This window comes from Lolium rigidum, chromosome 2 (assembly GCF_022539505.1).
Source record: "Lolium rigidum isolate FL_2022 chromosome 2, APGP_CSIRO_Lrig_0.1, whole genome shotgun sequence".
Classification (NCBI taxonomy): Eukaryota; Viridiplantae; Streptophyta; class Magnoliopsida; order Poales; family Poaceae; genus Lolium; species Lolium rigidum.
This window is the reverse complement of record NC_061509.1, coordinates 267,959,910-267,979,902: the sequence shown is the minus strand read 5'-3', so window position 1 is coordinate 267,979,902 and position 19,993 is coordinate 267,959,910. Positions and strand designations below refer to the sequence as shown.

At 42.5% G+C, this 19,993-nt stretch overlaps 1 long non-coding RNA gene across 1 annotated transcript; it reads left to right on the top strand.

Annotated features, from left to right (window-relative positions):
- Positions 1-1,542: 1,542 nt before the first annotated feature.
- Positions 1,543-3,558, top strand: LOC124693411. Its single transcript, XR_007000012.1, has 3 exons — positions 1,543-1,836; positions 2,816-2,854; positions 2,968-3,558. It is a non-coding gene; the product is annotated as an uncharacterized LOC124693411 (long non-coding RNA).
- Positions 3,559-19,993: the final 16,435 nt, after the last annotated feature.

Below are 19,993 nucleotides of genomic sequence, written 5' to 3'. Positions count from 1 at the left end.
GCGGATGCCGCCGAGAAAGCTCGGGCGGAGGCAGAGGAGGAGGCGGCGGCCATCGCCGCCGTCCGGGAGTTCGAGGCGCGGGAGGCGCAGGAGGAGGCGACCTCCATCGCGTTCATCCCCTACGTCATCCTTGACGAGTAGATGTAGGATAGATGTAGTATGATCCGTAGTATGATCGCAATGTATGTATAATCCGTAGTATGATCAATGAAGATGAACTTTCCGGGGTTTTTATTTTTGAAAATACGGGGCGAAATACGGGGTCTGCTAGATGAAATAGCTCTTCCGTTAGCAGTTTTTCGATACGGGACGAAATATAAGCGTTATACGGGGCAGCGAAATACGGGGCCTGTTAGACATGCTCTTCTTACCTTTGAGATGGATTATGGGGAAGGTTGTGAACTTGTGAAAGCAGTTATTTTTTTGAGGGAAACTTGTGAAAGCAGTTAATGGATCGGCTTGCGCTGCAATATGCTGTCGGCTCCGGGCCACTTTGGGTGAAGCCCACTTGTCTATTTCGGATGATGTTCGAGGCCGGTGGTGAGAATTCACGATTCCCATCGATCCCCATTCTCAACGGAATCACTCCGCTCGCCGCCGGCGCCGCCACGCCATGCTCCGCCTGCGAAGCTGCATCCTCACCCGTCTCCTCTCTCCCCCCTCCTCCGCGACTCCCACCTCCCCTCTCCACCGACTGCTCTCAGCGGCAGCGGCCGACCCAAGCTCCGCGTTCGCCGTCGAGCAGTATCTCGTCGACACCTGCGGCCTCACCCGGCCCCAAGCCCTCAAGGCCTCCGCGAAGCTCTCCCACCTCAAGTGCCCCTCCAAGCCCGATGCCGTGCTCGCCTTCCTCGCCGGCATCGGCCTCTCCAGTGCCGACATCGCCGCCGCCGTCGCAGGTGACCCCAAGTTGCTCTGCACCGATGTGGACAAGACCCTAGCCCCAGTCATTGGAGGGCTCACCGCCCACGGCCTCTCGCGTGCTCAGGTCGCGCGACTTGTCTCGCTCAGCCGCCCCATCTTCCGCAATACATCCCTCGTATCCAACCTACCCTACTACCTATCGCTCTTCGGATCCAACCAGAACCTCCTCAAGTTACTCAACAAGAGCCCCCAGCTCCTCGGATGCAGCCTGGAGAAGGTGGTCAAGCCCAATGTCGCATTCCTGCGGGAGTGCGGGCTAGGAGACTGCATCCTGTCCAAGGTGCATCTCTCCACGCCACACATACTTTCCACCAACCCAGACCGCCTCCCTGCAATGGTGGCATGCGCCGAAGGCCTCGGCATACCCCGTGGATCTCCCATGTTCAGGCATGTGCTCTACGCTGTTGCGATCGTCGGCGAGGACAAAATCGCCGCCAAAGTGGACTGCTTGAAGGCGACTTTCAGGTGGTCGGATGCTGAGGTGGGTGCTGTTGTTTGCAGGACTCCGCAACTACTGTCGAGGTCCAAGCACACGCTGCAACGCTTGTCCGACTTCTTTATCTCCGAGCTGGGTTGGGAACCTGCGGACATTGCTCATAGGTCAGTAGCGCTCACGTATAGCCTGGAGAGCCGCCTCAAGCCCCGGTACTACGCGGTAAAGTTTCTCAAGAAAAATGGATTCGTCAAGTGCTTCCCGAGCTACTATACAATTTTCAAGAGGACCGACAAGGTATTCGTGGAGAGGTACATATGCCCTCACAAGGAAGCTGCTCCCCACCTATATGAAGACTATGTTGCCTCTTGCAAAGGGGAAGTATCCACTAGATTCTTATCTGCTTGAACCAAGACCCTGACATGGAAATGTGGAACTTTTTGTGGCACTACAAAGTTTTCACTCCTTGGAGTAATCTGGTTAGTCTTGTTTCAGTGTTGTTCACCCAATTAGACGCTGCTTATCCTCTATTCTATGTATGTTACATGCTAGTTTGGTCATTGCTAAGTGCTAATGCCTCATGAAAATGATAATTTGATTCCTGGAACCCGATGTGTTGTCATTCAGGAGAGAAGAAATCATTGCCTGCAACGATGTGAAAAAAATACATCATATACATATTTATGTCTCTCACTTTTATGTAAGAATCATGGAGATAACATGTGTGGGTGGACCAATTTTCTATCAAAACCAGGAAGCATTAATCAGAAAGCGAAAGAACTGCGCCGTTTTCCACTAAAATATCAGTATGGTCTCCTTTCATACCCAATGTTGTTTTGCTGTTCCGTTTTCATTCTGCCATATTTTTGCCCCATCGTATGGCACTTCTAAATGGCAGTTCAATCTTGAATAATTAGATTGTTCTTTTGCGTATATTTGCCTTTTGGTTTCTTTCCTAAATCCATTAGGCTTGTAGCTGGCCTTCCTGCAAGGAAAACTTTCAGATTTGATAAAGTAACGTACTAAAGCATGATTAACAAACGAGTCTAAATCACCGACATCTATCATTTATCGTGAGAACTAAGAAAATGGAGATGGAATGAATTAGTTTTATCATATTTCTTCTAATAATTGGTTGCATATGTGATATTATATCTGTTCAACAAACCTACAACTACAAGTATATTTTGGCGAAAAATGCTGAGAAACTGTAGGTAAAAAAATCAATTTTATGAAGCTTCAAAGATATCTGCCTTAACTCATGCCGAAGCTGTTTGATACTTCAAAGTTATCTGCCTTAACTCAAGTCGAAGTTGTTTGATACTTCGAAGTCATGAAATAACCAGCATGTGTTTTTTCAAACCATAATTTAAATTTGCAATTTGTGAACTAGATTTTTGTTCTGCTGTTTTCTCATGCTCTGGTTTTGAAACTTTATTGGGATTTTATTTTTGCCAGAAAAACTTCAATGAGGCTTATGGCCACACTGGATAGAAGGTACAATCTTATCCATATTTTTACGTGTCTCAGTTCTTCAGAACCAGACTTAGTTTCTCAACATATTCCTTTATCACACCCCATCTGTATGACATTAGCTCTTGTGTTTTCAGAACATTGGTCCTGGGCTTAACTAGTTCTATTGACAAATCACTTTCTTATCTTAAAATACATCAGTCATTACTGGAGCTTGAGAGTTCCAGATGATTAAGATATGGCAAAGTCCTTCATGGGATTGAAGGGGAAAATGCAACACATGTGGTTCCTTCTATAAGCTAAACTGGGTTGCTGGAATAATTTTTCTTTAGGTATTTGTCTACATTTTCTTTATATTGTGTTTATCTATCCATGATGGCTCATCTGTATTGATCATCTTCATGGAGCAAATTTCCTTTGGCTAAGAAAATTGTAGAGACATGTGTTGATTCTGCAAACATTAGTTGCCGAGTAGCTTTCAGCAGCGATTTAGCTTTATTTGTGCCTAAAAGCTCGTCAACTACATGCTGCAGCATCATGTCCTCCAAATTCTGTCTATGCAATGCTTATTTCCTTCTCTCATTTTTGTAGTACTCGCTGATTGCTATGGCACCCTTAATAAGTTGCTTACGCCGATGTGATTCCATTTCAAAGTGGTCACGAATTATCCGATGCTTTTTCGTATGCAGAGAGCAACACACATAGTAGTATTTTGGTCTTACCACGAGGTGCAGCTATAATATCCATTCATTTTGGTTGCTTGCATTTTTTGAAGGTTATCTGTACCTAATATGGAATTTAGACATAAAATGAGGACACCATTTCGTTTTTGGTTATCTTTATTCGAAAGGGACAGTTCTTCTGTTATAGCTTCCATTGGCTCCTCTTTAATTCATATATATGTAGCTTGCTTTATGTGCCATTATTTGACCGATTTGTAAAGTTGAATGTAGTACTCTATGCTAATATTTCGGCTATTATTCTGCAAATGATAGTACCATTTATCCTTTTATAAGTGTTATGTTGTTTGTTTCAGATCGTCATTCCGTCTATTGATCATCCATTAATTTGCAGTTAAGTCGTCTTTGCGGCGACCCAGCCCAACAAATCATCTACATTGTTTGTCACCATGTCATTTACTTGAAAAGATACTTGATGAAAACTACACATGTGCCTCCTGGTGCTTTGTCTTGCATAATTTGGTTAGCTTCTCTGAATGGTGTTCACAGAACACCGCACGCAACAACAGATTGCATTGGCTTGCGTTGTATCTGCCGAAGTCCCAGAATGCAATCATCCATCGTTGCTTGTAGACTCTGGTTTGGTATTACTTCCACCGTCCGATGAAACAGGACAGGCTGGCCCCGTTGAAAAAGAAAAATCCAGTGTCATATAATGCACGTCACAGTAGGGAACATATCACTGAATAATATTACTCCCTCCGATCCATATTAACTGTCGCAAATATAGATTAAAAAAAAAACTGTCGCAAATATAGATGTATCTGGACACATTTTTGTTCTAGATACATCCATATTAGTGACAAATAATATGAATCGGAGGGAGTATTAATTCCTCAAAAAATATAGTATTATTAGTTCCTATATATATGTGAGGATATAAATAATAAACTATATTTTCTCGAAAAATAAATAAATAATAAACTATCTTGTGCATGTTTGAAGCAGCTGGATACCTGCAGCCGGTTCAGTAGGAAGGAAGGTTACACTGCTGGCTGCTGAGTTGTTAGACTGGTCAGATATTAAGTTTCTTCCAATGGATCTGTTGGACGGTTTAACTGTTGTAAACAAATAAATTTGGCCCCAAACTAAAGGAAACTGTAGGTTCAAGTTTTACTGTGTAGTTCTTGACAGCAATCTGTTCTGTCCATTCCTTGGTGGGTTTTTGCTTTGGTATGAGTGACATATCTTCCCAGGTGTCGTCTAAAGCTACCTCAACCGGGAAGATGTTCATTTTATATCTTCTGAATTGCAGAACAGGGAAGGAAATGAACTCAAGAGGTAGTGGAAGCTTGGTCTTGAGCTGCAAACTGAAGATTTGGATTCTGCTTTGGGTCTGGTTGAGCACAAGAAACAAGTTCAAGGCATAAAGAATTGGGGAAGGCCCATTGATTTTTGACAGCCGTCAGGTATCAATGCATCCAGAAATTATGAACACTATGCAGATAAATCACATTGCTGCTCGCTGGTAATTTTGCCGGAATCACTAGTTAAATACTACCTCTGTCCATAAAATGCCGTCGCAAGTTCGTCTAAATTTAGGTGTATTTAGAAACTTATTAGTGCATAGATATATCAAATTTAGACAAATCTTTGACATCCTTTTATGGATGAAAGGAGTGGTATCCATACACATCTCCGCTCGCGTGCCCCTCGCGTGTGCCCCCTAGGGCGCCGGGGCCCATCGCGCCCCCCCCCCCCACACACACCATTCACCTACGCCTCTTGTCGCCGTTGTCGCCGGCCCTCGCAGCGGTGGCAGTGGGCCCGATCAATGAAGGAGGCCAGGGTGTGGTGGTTTGCCTAAGACAGTTGTTGGGGCGGAGACGGCTGACGAGTTGACGAGCAACGGCTAGGTCGGTGCCCCTAGCCGGGGTGGTGGCGGAGGCCCCCTTGGCGGCACTTGACCGGCGGTGAGGGTTGGGCTGTGGGTCGGCTTTGGACGAACCCTAGATCTTTATCTGGGTGGTTCTCTATGATGGCTATCCATCTCCATACCGTGAAACGGTCGGTTCCAGTGGTGGATTGACCCTACTCTTTTGTCTCCTTGCGTGTTGCCAGCCATGACTGTCGGTTGGGCTCGAGGAGGTAGATTCAGCAGGTGGTGTGAGGGCAGCTGGCTCGGCATGGATAAAGGTGGAGGTCCTTGGATTTCTCTCTCAACATGATGTAGAACTGACAATCGTTTGTCGTCATTGATCTTGGATGGACTGTCGAGTTCCAAAAGGCTCCACCGACAAATTCCAAATGGACGACATGCTTGGAGTTTGCCGAAGCGGTTGGTCTTTCGGTCGAGCGCAACCGTGTTTTTTTCTAACTGATTGGCTTCAGAGGTGGGCGTTGCGAAGTCAAACAGTGGCATGGAAACCGAGATCTGAGGACTGACAATGGAGGTTTGAATCCTGGTGGTGTCGAGATTCTGGCTTGATGACTCGTGACTTGGAGCTGCGGAATTGGCAAGTGAGAGCAACAACATAGGAGGAATTTAGTGTCTAAACTTGCAGGGTGAAAACCCAAGGTCGTTCTTAATTGGTTGTGCCCAGAATGATCTTGATGAAATCATTGTTTTGTGACTGCAGACTTTTTTTGGGTGGTTATTGATCAGGACGATGACGACGCTTGTGCATTGTTTCCTTCCTGGAGGCGTCTCTTTTGGAGTTGATGAATTCCTAGTGCTGTTTTGGTGGTGTTTGGTCTGCTATTACGAGAAATTGGTCACTTTAGCCGGTGTAAATTTTTTTGGCTATGTAATTGGTATCTTCACCATGTTAACCATGTTAATATCTTCCATTTATCGAAAAAATAGATGACAGGGGTATTTCTGAGACAAAAGAGCCACAAGTTAAATGAAAATAACAATGGCTGCGTGTTTCGGCCCAGCTAGCTCATGGACCATGTTCAAGGTCGATGGTGCCGTGTGATTTCACGATGGCGGCCCATCTCTACGCATCCCTATACAGAACTCGATTCCCATCGATCTTCTTCCTCAACGGAAAGCACTCTGCACGCCGCCGCCGCTCGACCTCCTCTACTCGGCGGCCCATCTCCCTCCTCAACAGGACCCCACCATTGACTCGAGGCAGGTGGCGTCGAGTCCGCGGCAGCAACGAAACCCTATGCGAGGTATGGGTGGGGAGAGGAGAAGCGACGGAGGAAGATGATCGAGGATGACGACCTCACTGGGCCTGGCCCAAATGCGTGCAACAGAGGGCTGCACGAAACGGACCAAGTAGACGTACAGAGATTTGGTGGGAGGGTAAAATAGTCAGATAAAAATATGTAGGACGAAACCTCCGATCGGAGGAAACAGAACCAGTTCGTCCTTTTTAGATAGTAGAGATTTATTTTGGCTTTTGTTTTCTTTCCTCTGATTCTTAATGAAGGATTATCTTTTTTCCTAAATTCATCGGGCTGTAGCTGGCCTACCTTCTACAAGGAAAACTTTCAGATTTGATGAAGTAACGTACTAAAGTATGATAAACAAACGAGTCTAAATCATTGAAATCTACCATTTATCATTAGAACTAAGATGATGGAGATGGACTGGATTAGTTTTATAATATTTCTTCTATCATTGCTTGCATATGTGGTATTGGATCTGTTCAACAAACCTACAGGTATATTTTGGGGAAAAACAGTCGAAAAAACTGTAGGTTAAAAAATCAATTTGACGAAGCTTCAAAAAATATCTGCCTTAACTCCTGTCGAAGCTGTTTGATACTTCAGAGATATCTTCCTTAACTCATGTCGAAGTTGTTTGATACTTCGAAGTCATGAAATAAGCAGCATGTGTTTTGTCAAACCATTATTCATATTTGCAATTTGTGGACTAGATTTTGTTTTCTGCTGTTTTCTCTTGTTCTCGTTTTAAAATTTATTGGGATTTATTTTTGCCTGCAAAACTTCAATGGGGCTTATGGCCACACTGGATAGAAGGTGCAATCTTGTACATTTTCTTATGTGCCTCAGTTCTGCAGTTCAGACTCTTTAGAGCCCGAGCTAGTTTGTCAACATGTCTTTTATCACACCCCATCTGTATGACATTAGAAATTGGTGCTGGGCTTAACTAGTTCTACTGAAAAATCACTTTCTTATCTTAAAATACATCAGTTATTACTGGAGTTTGAGAGTTGCAGATGATCAATATATGGCAAAGTCTTTCATGGGATTGAAGCGGACAATGCAACACTCGCGGTTCCTTTTATAAGCAAAGCTGGGTTGCTGGAATAATTTTTCTTTAGATATTCCTCTACATTTTCTTTATATGGTGGTGGTCTATCCATGATGGCTCCTCTGCATTGATCTTCTTCATGGAGCAAATTTTCCTTTGGCTAAGAAAATTGTAGAGACATGTGTTCATTTTGCAAATTTCTTTAGGTTGCCAAGTAGCTTCTCAGCAACTGTTTAGCTTTATTTGTGCCTAAATGCTAGTCAACTGCAGCAACCATCATACATTGGAACCTGCATACATTGGTCATCGCTCGGTAATGCTCACTTATAGCCTGGAGAGCCAGCTCAGTCCCCGGTACTACTCTGTAATGTTTATCAAGAAAAATGTATTGTTTAAGTGCGATCCGAGCTACTTTACAATTTTCCAGCTGGCCGAGAAGATATTCGTTGAGAGGTACCCATGCCCTCATAAGGAAGCTGCTCCGCACCTCACTGAAGACTATGTTGCCGCTTGCAAAGGGGAAGTACCTACTAGATTCATATTTGTTTGAACCAAGAGCCTGACATGAAAATGTGTAACTGTTTATAGCGCAACAAAGTTTTCACTCCGTGTAGTAAGTTGGGGTTACTCTTGTTTAAGTGTTGCTCGCACAATTAGATGTTGGTTATCCTCTATTGTATGTATGTTACATGCTGGCTTGGTCGTTGCTAAGTGCTAATGCATGATGAAACTGATAATTTCATTCCTGAAGCCCAATGTGTGATTGTCATTCAGTAGAGATCAAATCATTGCCTGCAATATCTAAAGATAAGAAATCCATGAATGTAGTTGTGTTTACCACTTTCATTGAAGATCATGGAGATAACATGTGTGGGTGGACCAATTTTCTGTCAAAACCAGGATGCATTAGACATAAAGCTAAAGAATTGCACCGTTTTCCATTAAAATATTGGTATCTGCTTTCATACCAAATTTTATTTCGATGTTCTATTTCATTTTTTCATATTTTATGTCAATACTAAATGGCAGTTCTATTTTTAATAATTAGAATATTAGATTATGCTTTTGCGTTTATTTATTTTTTCCTTTTGGTTTCTTTCCCCTGGTTCTTTATCAAGGTTTATCTTTGTTCCTAAATCCATTAAGCTGTAGCTGGCCTTACTTGTGCCAGGAATTTTTTTAGATTTGATAAGCAACCTACTAAAGCATGGTTAACAAACAAGTCTAAACCACTGACATCAGTCATTAACTCGTGAGAATTAAGAATGAATTAGTCTTATCATATCTTTGCTATTCATTGCTTGCATGTGTGATATTGTATCTGAACCTACAATTATGTTTTGGCAAAAAAACTGCCGAGAAACTATAGGTTAAAAAATCAATTTGGCGAAGCTGCACATATTTGCCTTAACTCAAATCGAAATTTGATACTTCGATTGCTTGCATATGTGATACTGTATCTGTTCAACAAACCTACAATTATATCTTGCCAACCAAACTGCGGAGAAACTGTAAGTTCAAAATCAATTTGGCGAAGCAATTATTTGCCTTAACTCAAATCAAAATTTGATACTTAGAAGTCATGAATAAGCCGCGTGCATTTTGTCAAACCAGATTTTATATTCGCACTTTATGAACTAGATCTTTTTTCTGCTCTTTTCTCATGATCTGGCTTTTAAAAGTTATTAAGACTTTCTTTTGTTGGCAAAACATCAAAAGGCTCAGGGCTATGATGGAAACTATCCATGTACCAAATCTTCTGTATCTTTGCTTGGAGGTAAAATTTTAAAAATGAAAAGCGCTTGCGCTTTGGTTTGGTTTGGATGACATTCATTTCTTCCTCGGTTGTAAGATGACTTGTCAATGTTGGAGCTATCTCAACCTGTAAGATTTCCGCTCTATGTCTTTTGAAGCGTGGATCAGGGAGTTGATTGAAGCGGCAGTGGAAACTTGATCAGGAAGCTGCAAGTGACGATCTGGGATCTGCTTGGGTCCGGTGGAGCACCAGAACAAGTTCTGTATCAGTGCATTCAGAAATTATTAGCATGGCCCTTCATGCATTGCACAATGAAGCAGTCGCTGCCATACAGATCCTGAGGGCTGCAGCCTAGCTGGGACAATAAAACTAGTGACGTCGTGAACTATGACCTGGTGAGGGACATCTTCATTTTTCAGAATCTTAGTTTTGTCACCCTTGTGTAATAGTGTAGCAGATAGAGCAGCTGGCTCGCCAGTGATTTGTCCAGAGCAGCTAGTTAATGGAAGTATGATGAAACATTTGCTGGGAATCGACACTGATGCAATCATGCAAGTTCTGTAGCATTAGGCACAGCGCACAACACATGGTTGAACATCTTGCTGTACTTGAAGTTTATAGATGGAAACTTTTGAAGCATTACATGTCTATATGGAGTTTGATACGTTCAAACTGCTCTACCGGCGGCCGGCGTGGTAGAGAGGATGGGCAACAACGGCATGCTGCTGGCTGGGAGGGGGAGCTGGAGATTACCTTTGAGATGGATTATTATGGGGAAGGTTGTGAACTTGTGAAAGCAGTTATTTTTTTTAGGGAAACTTGTGAAAGCAGTTAATGGATCGGCTTGCGCTGCAATATGCTGTCGGCTCCGGGCCACTTTGGGTGAAGCCCACTTGGCTATTTCGGATCGATCCCCATTCTTAACGGAATCACTCCGCTCGCCGCCGGCGCCGCCACGCCATGCTCCGCCTGCGAAGCTGCATCCTCACCCGTCTACTCTCTCTCCCCCCTCCTCCGCGACTCCCACCTCCCCTCTCCACCGACTGCTCTCAGCGGCAGCGGCCGACCCAAGCCCCGCGTTCGCCGTCGAGCAGTACCTCGTCGACACCTGCGGCCTCACCAAACCCCAAGCCCTCAAGGCCTCCACCAAGCTCTCCCACCTCAAGTCCCCCTCCAAGCCCGATGGCGTGCTCGCATTCCTCGCCGGCATCGGCCTCTCCAGTGCCGACATCGCCGCCGCCGTCGCAGGGGACCCCAAGTTGCTCTGCACCGACGTGGACAAGACCCTAGCCCCAGTCGTTGCAGGGCTCACCGCCCACGGCCTCTCGCGTGCTCAGGTCGCGCGCCTTGTCTCGCTCGGCCGCCCCATCTTCCGCAATAGATCCCTCGTATCCAACCTACCCTACTACCTATCGCTCTTCGGATCCAACCAGAACCTCCTCAAGTTACTCAACCAGAGCAACAGTTTCCTCGGATGCAGCCTGGAGAAGGTGGTCAAACCCAATGTCGCATTTCTGCAGGAGTGCGGGCTAGGTGATTGCATTTTTTCCAAGGTGCAACTCTCTACGCCACGCATACTTTCCACCAACCCAGAGCGCCTCCCTGCAATGGTGGCGTGTGCCCAAGGTCTCGGTGTTCCCTGTGGATCTCCGATGTTCATGCATGTGCTATACGCCGTGGCAATCGTCGGCGAGGATAAAATCGCTGCCAAAGTGGATTACTTGAAGAAAACTTTCAGGTGGTCGGATGCTGAGGTGGGTATTGTTGCTTGTAAGACTCCACAGCTGCTGCGGAGGTCTAAGGACACGTTGCGCCACTTGTCTGACTTCTTTATCTCTGAGATGGGTTTGGAACCGACATACATTGCTCATCGTTCACTAATGCTCACTTTTAGCCTAGACAGCCGCCTCAAGCCCCGATACTACGCTGTAAAGTTCCTCAAGCAAAATGGATTGGTCAAATGCTTCCCGAGCTACTATACAATTTTCCACCTGGCTGGCAAGGTATTCGTGGAGAGGTACATCTGCCCTCACATGGAAGCTGCTCCGTACCTCACGGAAGACTATGCTGCCGCTTGCAAAGGGGAAGTACCAACTAGATTCTTATCTGCTTGAACCATGACCCTGACATGGAAATGTGGAACTTTTTGTGGCACAACAAAGTTTCTACTCTGTGCAGTAAGCTGGTTAGTCTTACTTTCAGTGTTGTTCGCCCAATTAGACGCTGGTTATCCTCTATTCTATGTATGTTACATGCTGCTTTGGTCATTGCTAAGTGCTAATGCCTCATGAAACTGATAATTTGATTCCTGAAACCCGGCGTGTTGTCATTTAGAAGAGAACAAATCAGTGCCTGCAATATCTGAAAATGAGAAATGCATGAATATATTTGTGTTTCCCACCTTCATTGAAGATCATGGATATAACATGTGTGGGTGGACCCAGTTTTCCGTCAAAACCAGGATACATTCAACATAAAGGGAAAGAACTGCATCGTTTTCCATTAAAAAAATATCGGTACGGTCTGCTTTCATACCAAAATTCACTTGGCTATTCTGTTTACATTCCTTCATATTGTTTGGTCCATCATATGTCAATACTAAATGGCAGTTCAATCTTTAATAATCAGATTATGCTTTGCGTATATTTATTTGGCCTTTTGGTTTATTTCCCCTGATTCTAATGTAGGGTTGTATTTGTACCTAAATCCATTAGGCTGTAGCTGGCCTTACTTCTGCTAGGGATTTTTTTTTTCAAATTTGATAAAGTGGCCTACTAAAGGATGGTCAACAAAAGAGTCTAAATCACCAACATCTGTCATTAATTGTGAGAACTAAGCCAATGTAGATGAATGGTTCAGTCTTATCATATCTCTACTATTCATTGCCCGCAAATGTGGGTTGAGATCTGCTCAAAACTTTTTAAAACTACAGTAAGATTTTGGCAAAAAAACATTAGTTGTTCATGTCCTGTTCATGTTCATTAACTACAGGAACCATCATGTCCTGCAAGTTGTGTCCATGCACTAAATTTTTTCACTCTCTCATTTTCGGAGTACTCGGATGATTGGGTTAACGCCCTTAATACAGTTGGTTACTCTGATGTGATCCCGCATGCTAGGCTTGCGTTAACTTCCACCTTTCGACCCTTTTACTGATAATTCGGTTTTTAATTGAGTTCTGCTTTCAACGATGGGTTGAATGGTTAAAGCTTGACCGCTGGTGTTGATGATGATGTCTCAACGCTCTGGATAAATTGATGAAATTCAGGTTCGAAATAAACTGGTGTAGATGAATTGGGTAATGTGTTTCTTCTTTATTAGGAAAAAAGTTGAGGCAAAAATAGCATTCGGCCTAACCAGATGTGTAGCTTTGGTAGCCCATTGCTCAAGGGAAGTTACAGATGGAAATATAATTTCATTTCGAAGAGGTCAAGAATTTTCCAATGTGTTCTCTTATTGCATAAAGCAACATCACATAGTGGTATATTGGTCTTTCTGCGAGGTGCAGCTATTATATGCATTCATTTTTGTCACTTGCAGTTCTTGAATGGGTCAGCTGTATCTAATTTGAAATCTGAACCTTAAATTGCGATACAATCAATTGAAGTTTTGGTTGTTTTTATTCTAGTAGGGGCATTTCTTTTGTTATTGGCCTCTCTTAGATTTGTAAGCAGCTTGCGATGTAGCTGCTGAAGTGCCAGAATGTCATTGGCTGTAGACTCTGGTTTGGTATTACTTATAGCATTCGATGAAGCAGTGCCAGATTCGTGCAGCTGGTTCTTGCAGTTGGAAGGAAGGTTAAACTGCTGACTGCTGTGTTGCTGGATTGATCAGATGGTGTAGAGTTTCTTCCAGTGTTATCTGTTGGAACTGCTTTATCGCTGCAAACAAATTAATTCTGCCCCAAACTAAAGGAACCTGGACATACAGTATTTTATTGCTCTGGTCTTGCCGCTGAGGCTTAACAGTGATCTATTTTACCAGTTCCTTGGTTGTGGGAACATCTTTTTGTTTGATTTAGTTGCTTAGGTGGTAGCACATGTGTGATTAAGTGGGCATGAATCTTGATGGATCATTGATGTCAAGGGGAGAAAATATGTGAGTTGTGTAAAGCGATGTTTTGTCTTTATGGATGCCAAAACTCTTTGCAGTAAATTGTTCGTGAAACAGGGAGAGGCGTCATGCCGGTCTCATCTCTCATCATGATTGAATCCAATCACTCGATGCACCGGTTGGTCTCGTAGTCGTAGGTGAAATTTAATAGGGCTCATGGCCATAATGGATAGAAGGTGAAATTTTGGTCTTGCCACGAGTTGCAGCTATAGTATCCATTCATATTTGTTACTTGCATTTTTTTGAGTGGTTAGGTGTATATAGTTTGGAATTTGAACCTAAAACTAATATACCAATAAAGTTTTGGTTATTTTTATTCAGATAGGGTTAGTTCTTCTGTTATAGCTTCCATTGGTTTCTCTTAGACTTCATAAGAAGTTTGTAATGTATCTTCTGAAGTACCAGAATGCAAAGGGGAAATATCCATTAGATTCTCAACACTTTGACATGGAAATGTGCAACTTTTCGTGGCGCAACAAAGTTTTTACTCCGAGCAGTAAGCTGGTTAGTCTTGTTTCAGTGTTGTTTGCTAGATTAGACGCTGCTTATCCTCTATTCTATGTATGTTACATGCTGGTTTGGTCATTGCTAAGTGATAATGCCTCATGAAACTGATAATTCGATTCCTGAAACCCGACGTGTTGTCAGTAGAGAGGAAATCATTGCCTGCAATGTGTATCCCAGTTTTATTTTAGATCATGGAGATAACATGTATGGGTGGACCAGTTTTCTGTCAAAACCAGGAAGCATTAAACAGAAAGCGAAAGAACTGCACCGTTTGCCATTAAAATATCGGTATGGTCTGCTTTCATACCCAATTTTATTTTGCTGTTCCGTTTTCATTCTTTCTTATTTTTGCCCCATCCTATGACAATACTAAATGGCAGTTCAATCTTCAATAACTAGATGATACCCCGCGCGGTGCGGCGGGACATGATGTTGCATCGATGTACTGCCATTAAAGGAACGTTTATAACTAATGCCATCTCTCCATTTTGATGCGGACTAATATCATACCGATTATGTAAATCAACATGTATCTCAATTTCATTGAAATATTGCTTTTATCTATAAAATAATTCACGTAGAAAACATTGGTGCTTGCTTTACTCCAAGAAATGTGTTAGTATGGTAACATTATAAATCTAGATCTCTGTTTTGCTACAAAATCAGATTAAGAGAATTGAGATATGTAAAATTATGAAATTAAGATCGATTAAATTCAAAACATAATCATGTCCATTTCAGAACTGTCTACCAGCACTGAAACTTCAGGACCGTCTAGCAGTACTGCTATGTAATTTTCTAGAAGAGAGATGAAAAGGTGTTGAATGACAGTATCAATATTTTTTTATCATCCATATACAATCTGTTTTTATGCCGACTGAAACAAAATGAAAGAAGCTACTTTGGAGTACATAGATAATATTGGCCAATCAGATACTCCTTGAAATAGTGAACCATATAAAGTTCTGATTAAAATGAATAACATGTAGAAAGTGTCGACACCCCTACATTCATATAGAATAGCTGAAGTGCGTTCCAAAGATTGCTTCCATCAGGCGCTCCACAGCACAATTCTGCGAAATGCCTATCTGCATAGAATAACAATGTATTTTTCGCACCAAATGGTTCAACATATAATCAATTCAGTAATTCATGGTCAAATGAAAGGATGTGTATATGACTATCACCCTCTGCTAGCCGAAAAATCTGAGAAAAAATAGGCACCTAGCATCCTATTTGTGTTTTTCTTATTCAGCATAATTAGATCTGATAACGAAAGAAACAACACTGCAAGAGGTAATTCTTCTGTTTGGAAAGCCTTGTGATATACCATAGCAGGGAAGAGAACAGAGACAAATTGCAGCTTTTAAGAAGGAATGAAGGATAAAGATAGCTGAAATGCAAAAAAGAAATTAGTTGATCAGAAGTAAACTTATCATGTTAAGGAACGGGGTATGATCAGAAGAAACCCATGTGGCATAAAATATTGTATCTCCGAAGTGAACAATTGTTATCTGCAACTAAGAATTTAATTTACAGCTAATTTACTGAAATTATCAATTAGGGTGTCGAGTGAGAGCAAACAGAAGATTTTAATATCAGAAGCAAATAAGTAACAATAGATATGAGAAATGTAGAACTTCACGCATAATATCATGAAATTGATTAACCAAAGAGTTTTCTTATTACTTACGAACTGAGTGAAAATCCAAACTAATGACGTATTGGTTCTTCTACATCATTGCATCACAACATGCTGCATGGGAGGACATGAAGCTGCTGGTTAGGCATAAACTAAATCGCCAGGGAGCTTGATTCTTAGGATAAATTGATCATAAATCAATATATAACACAAATGGGCATGTGAAAACACCAAATTAAGGAGGCGCTAAGGATTTTCCAGAAACATAGTAGATCCAATCTATAACAAAAACAGAGACTACAAAAATACAAAAGGGTGGGAACCTGGCCCTGTGGAAGGAGTGAAAACAAAGGTAGCAACGTCCTCAAGAGCACATTCTCGACGGTAGTCGAGGCGGTAGGATCTAGCGATTTAGAAGGGGTGCACAAAGAAAGGGAACGAAGAGGATTGTGGCACCTGGTAGGGAAGACACCGAGTGGATCCCCTGAGGTTAGGCAAGGAGGCAAGAAGCACCCCTATATATGTCGAGGCCGGCAATGGACAGGTTCTAGTGGAACAATACGACACCTTGAGGGGAAATTAATGGAAGAGATGCCTTCTCGCATGTCTTTTTCAGTTTCTAGTATCGTTGTTTCTGGAAGAGGTCGTGGGGATGATGAGGAAACAACTTGTGCGGTTGTTGGGATTAATTGAGAAGATGAAGAGCCAAAGGTCGCTGGTTGTACAGGGGGTGGAGAAAAAAGATGTAGTGGCCCGGCCCTTATGATTTGGTTATCGTTTGGACTAATGGGCTGCCTACGCTACACTAATAGGTTGCATGCCTACTGATGATGCAATTTAGTAATAAACCAAACTGTTCTAAAAAAAAGTAATAAACCAAACGGATCAGGGGAAATGAAACCGGAATCTGCTGCTGACGTGGAAGATATGCTGAGGTGGATAGGCTGCATGTTGAGAGAATGCCTACTGATGATGCAATTTAGTAATAAACCAAACTGTTCTAAAAAAAAGTAATAAACCAAACGGATCAGGGGAAATGAAACCGGAATCTGCTGCTGACGTGGAGGATATGCTGAGGTGGATAGGCTGCATGTTGAGAGAAATATGTTAGTGGGGATGATCTATTTAGTTATACTAGAGGATACCCCGCGCGTTGCTGCGGAAATTTGTGGCGGGGTTTATAAGTCTTACGCAATGAAAAATGAAAATCCAACTTACAGGACATTAGTATGTCAACGGCTCAAAGAGATATTTGCATAATATAAGAAATAAAATAGTTAGAACATAATGGGAAAAAATGAGATTGGCACATATATTATTTTGTTAAACATGATACAATATCAATTAGAAATCAATGAACACAGCTGATACAAACATTTGTTAGGACCTCCATTGATTATTTTGCTTGATTACCAATCATATTACAAATGTAAGAACAGGCAAGGAGAAGAAAACGTAGAACAGTGGATACATCGTGAAAGCTGTTAAAGTTTACCTTTGAATTATTTTTTAGTTGAGCTTAAAAAACAACTAACATTATATCTACTCTGAATAGCTTACACAGGATAAGGTTTACCACTTGTTTGCTCCTCCAACTATAATGAATATCAATTGCAAAAATATACAGATTTATGTATGGAACATTTTTTTTACACATTGTTGGATCTGCTGCAAACTACATGAGGAAGCCACAAATGTCATATCAGCTGGATTAGCTGCACATGAAGCAAATATAGCATATTTTACAATAATTTCTTACAAAGGTAAATTAACATTAGATGACAAAACTATTAGAACATGTACCTACGTGGAAATTTGATCAAAATATTAGAACATGTACCTACGTGGAAATCTGATCAAAATATTAGAACATGTACCTTTTGTTGCAAGAGGCCATGCATGGTAGATCTACATCAGACTTCGACAGACAAATATTTCGAGTGACATGCGGTCCATATATGCAATACCAATGTCCTGCAGCACTAACATTTGTGAAGACACACAAAAGAGCAAAAAACAGCGGTAATGCTCTGAACTTGCACAAATAGAGTTATTTCAGTAGCAGAATAAAGTCATTGGCATGAGACATGCCTTGCTTATTTACTGCAACTGAATCTACCATGACCATCAATTTTAAGGAAGTAACCTTCCTGTTGGTGCTAGCTCAATTACTGAAAAAAAGGATACAACTCTCTGCAACTAAAACTGAACCTTAGTTTCATATATGAATGTGTAAAGGTACATGGAACATACACACGAGACAATTGAAAAAACTAATAAACAGGCCAGCTGCAGGGTGTTGTGGCGGTTGGGGAAAAGAACAGAGGGAGTCTGGGATCGTGAGGATCTGGACTAACCTGGTAGGGTGAGGGGAATCAAATGGGGCTCGTTGACGGCAAGGGCTCCTGCATCCAAGATCCGTTCTACTCTGGCGATGTGCCCGGCCGACCAGGGCGGCGTAGCTTGGCCGGTTCATTGTGGGGGCGGACAACACCATCGAAGAAGCCGAACGCAGGCGGAGTGGTGCGAGCGTTGGCGATGGACGAACGCAGGCGGAGCCGTGGTGGGGGCGAGATCGATGGGGAGGCGAGGAAGAGGAAGAGAGTCGCCGGGTCATGGGCCGGTGTCGGGCCAGCAGAGATCGATGTCGATGGGGAGAGGATCCGCGCGCGTGGTTGTGCCTCTGTTCGGGCGTGGCGTCTGGAGAGGAAAGGGAGAGGATCCGCGCGTGTGGTGAGGAAGAGCGACGGAGCGTGTCGGTCTGGACGTCCGTTCGGGCGTGGCGTGTTGAAAGGAAGGGCAACCGGGCGTGTCGGGGCGGGTCGGTGTGGCAAGAAATTTAACCCAATGACGTGGCTCAATGTGAGGCCAGAAAAATGGGGCCATCTATTAAGAAAGAGAAGATAGGATTAGATTTCTATAAAGGGCAGCCCGGTGCATGAAGCCCCCGCTTTGCGCTAAATGGCAGTTCAATCTTCAACAATTAGATTTCTTTTGTGTATATTTATTTTTCCTTATGGTTTCTTTCCTCTAATTCTTATCCTAATGAAGGATTATCTTTGTTCCTAAATCCATTAGGCCTCCTTCTGCAAGGAAAACTTTCAGATATAAAAAATCAATTTGACGAAGCTTCAAAAATCACTGTTAAAAAATAGGCCGATTCGGCGATTACTAGGCCGATTAATCGCTACTAGGGACTTGACCGTGTCGATTGCCAATAATCGCTTATGTTAATCCTTTAGCCCGATTAATCATACCAAAAGTCCGATTACTAGGTATGTTTCCAATTAACTACTACACTTGGTCAAAAAGTTACAAAATGTTCAATGCATATCGTTAGTATAGGTGCTACCCCTCACCAATAAAGTACGTTTTGCGGAGCTCCCACTTGAATGCAGCCTCTAGCAGCTCGATTTCCACTCTGGCCAACTAGTTCCTTGCCCTCCGAGAAGCAGCTATAAATTACCATCTGATGTGATGATGACAAGTTATGACATAGCCTTAATAAATCAAGACTTTCCTTTTAGAAATTCCCTGGCTCCATGGTGACTGATGAGGCCAATGGTCTTAAAAATCCATCAATTATATGTAAAATTGCTGCTTTGTTTTTAAAATGACTCACTTCTTAACTGGGGAATTGCATGGCTCTGATTAAAACACTTATTCTGCATTTTCTTCCTTAAAGGCCATTTTATGATAACAAGGTGTCTACCACTAAAAGGCATTCCTATCCAGAACAAACTTTCTAAACTATGGGTGTAGATGCACTTCTACATGCCTTCAGTTGTCGGGCCACTCGATGAGCTTCTTTCTATTTGCAATGGAGCAGGCGATTTGGGAGCAAGTATGTACCTTCATAATATTATAGAGGGATCCATCAATAGCTCTAATCAGTTTCTACGGTAACATTCTTTTTGTGCCGTCTCTAACATATTTAACTTCCGCTTGCGAAAATTAGGTATTGTGTGCTTTGTAGGACTTCCCTAGCTTAGTTAACTTCCCCTTGTGCAAAACTGTGCTGGCGTGTGTGTCATTTCGTGCAGGATATACAACTACCTTTGGTTTTGATAACATATTCTCTGTTAGGGGCTCTCGCTTCCCAAACCTTCTAGAGCCCCTGATGTTTTTTCTCTTATTTTCTTCTTTATTGCTTTGTAGCAATATATTTCGATTTATTTTATAGAAACTGAGGAGTAAGTCCGTTTTATAATACAACTAAAATCAATCACATGGT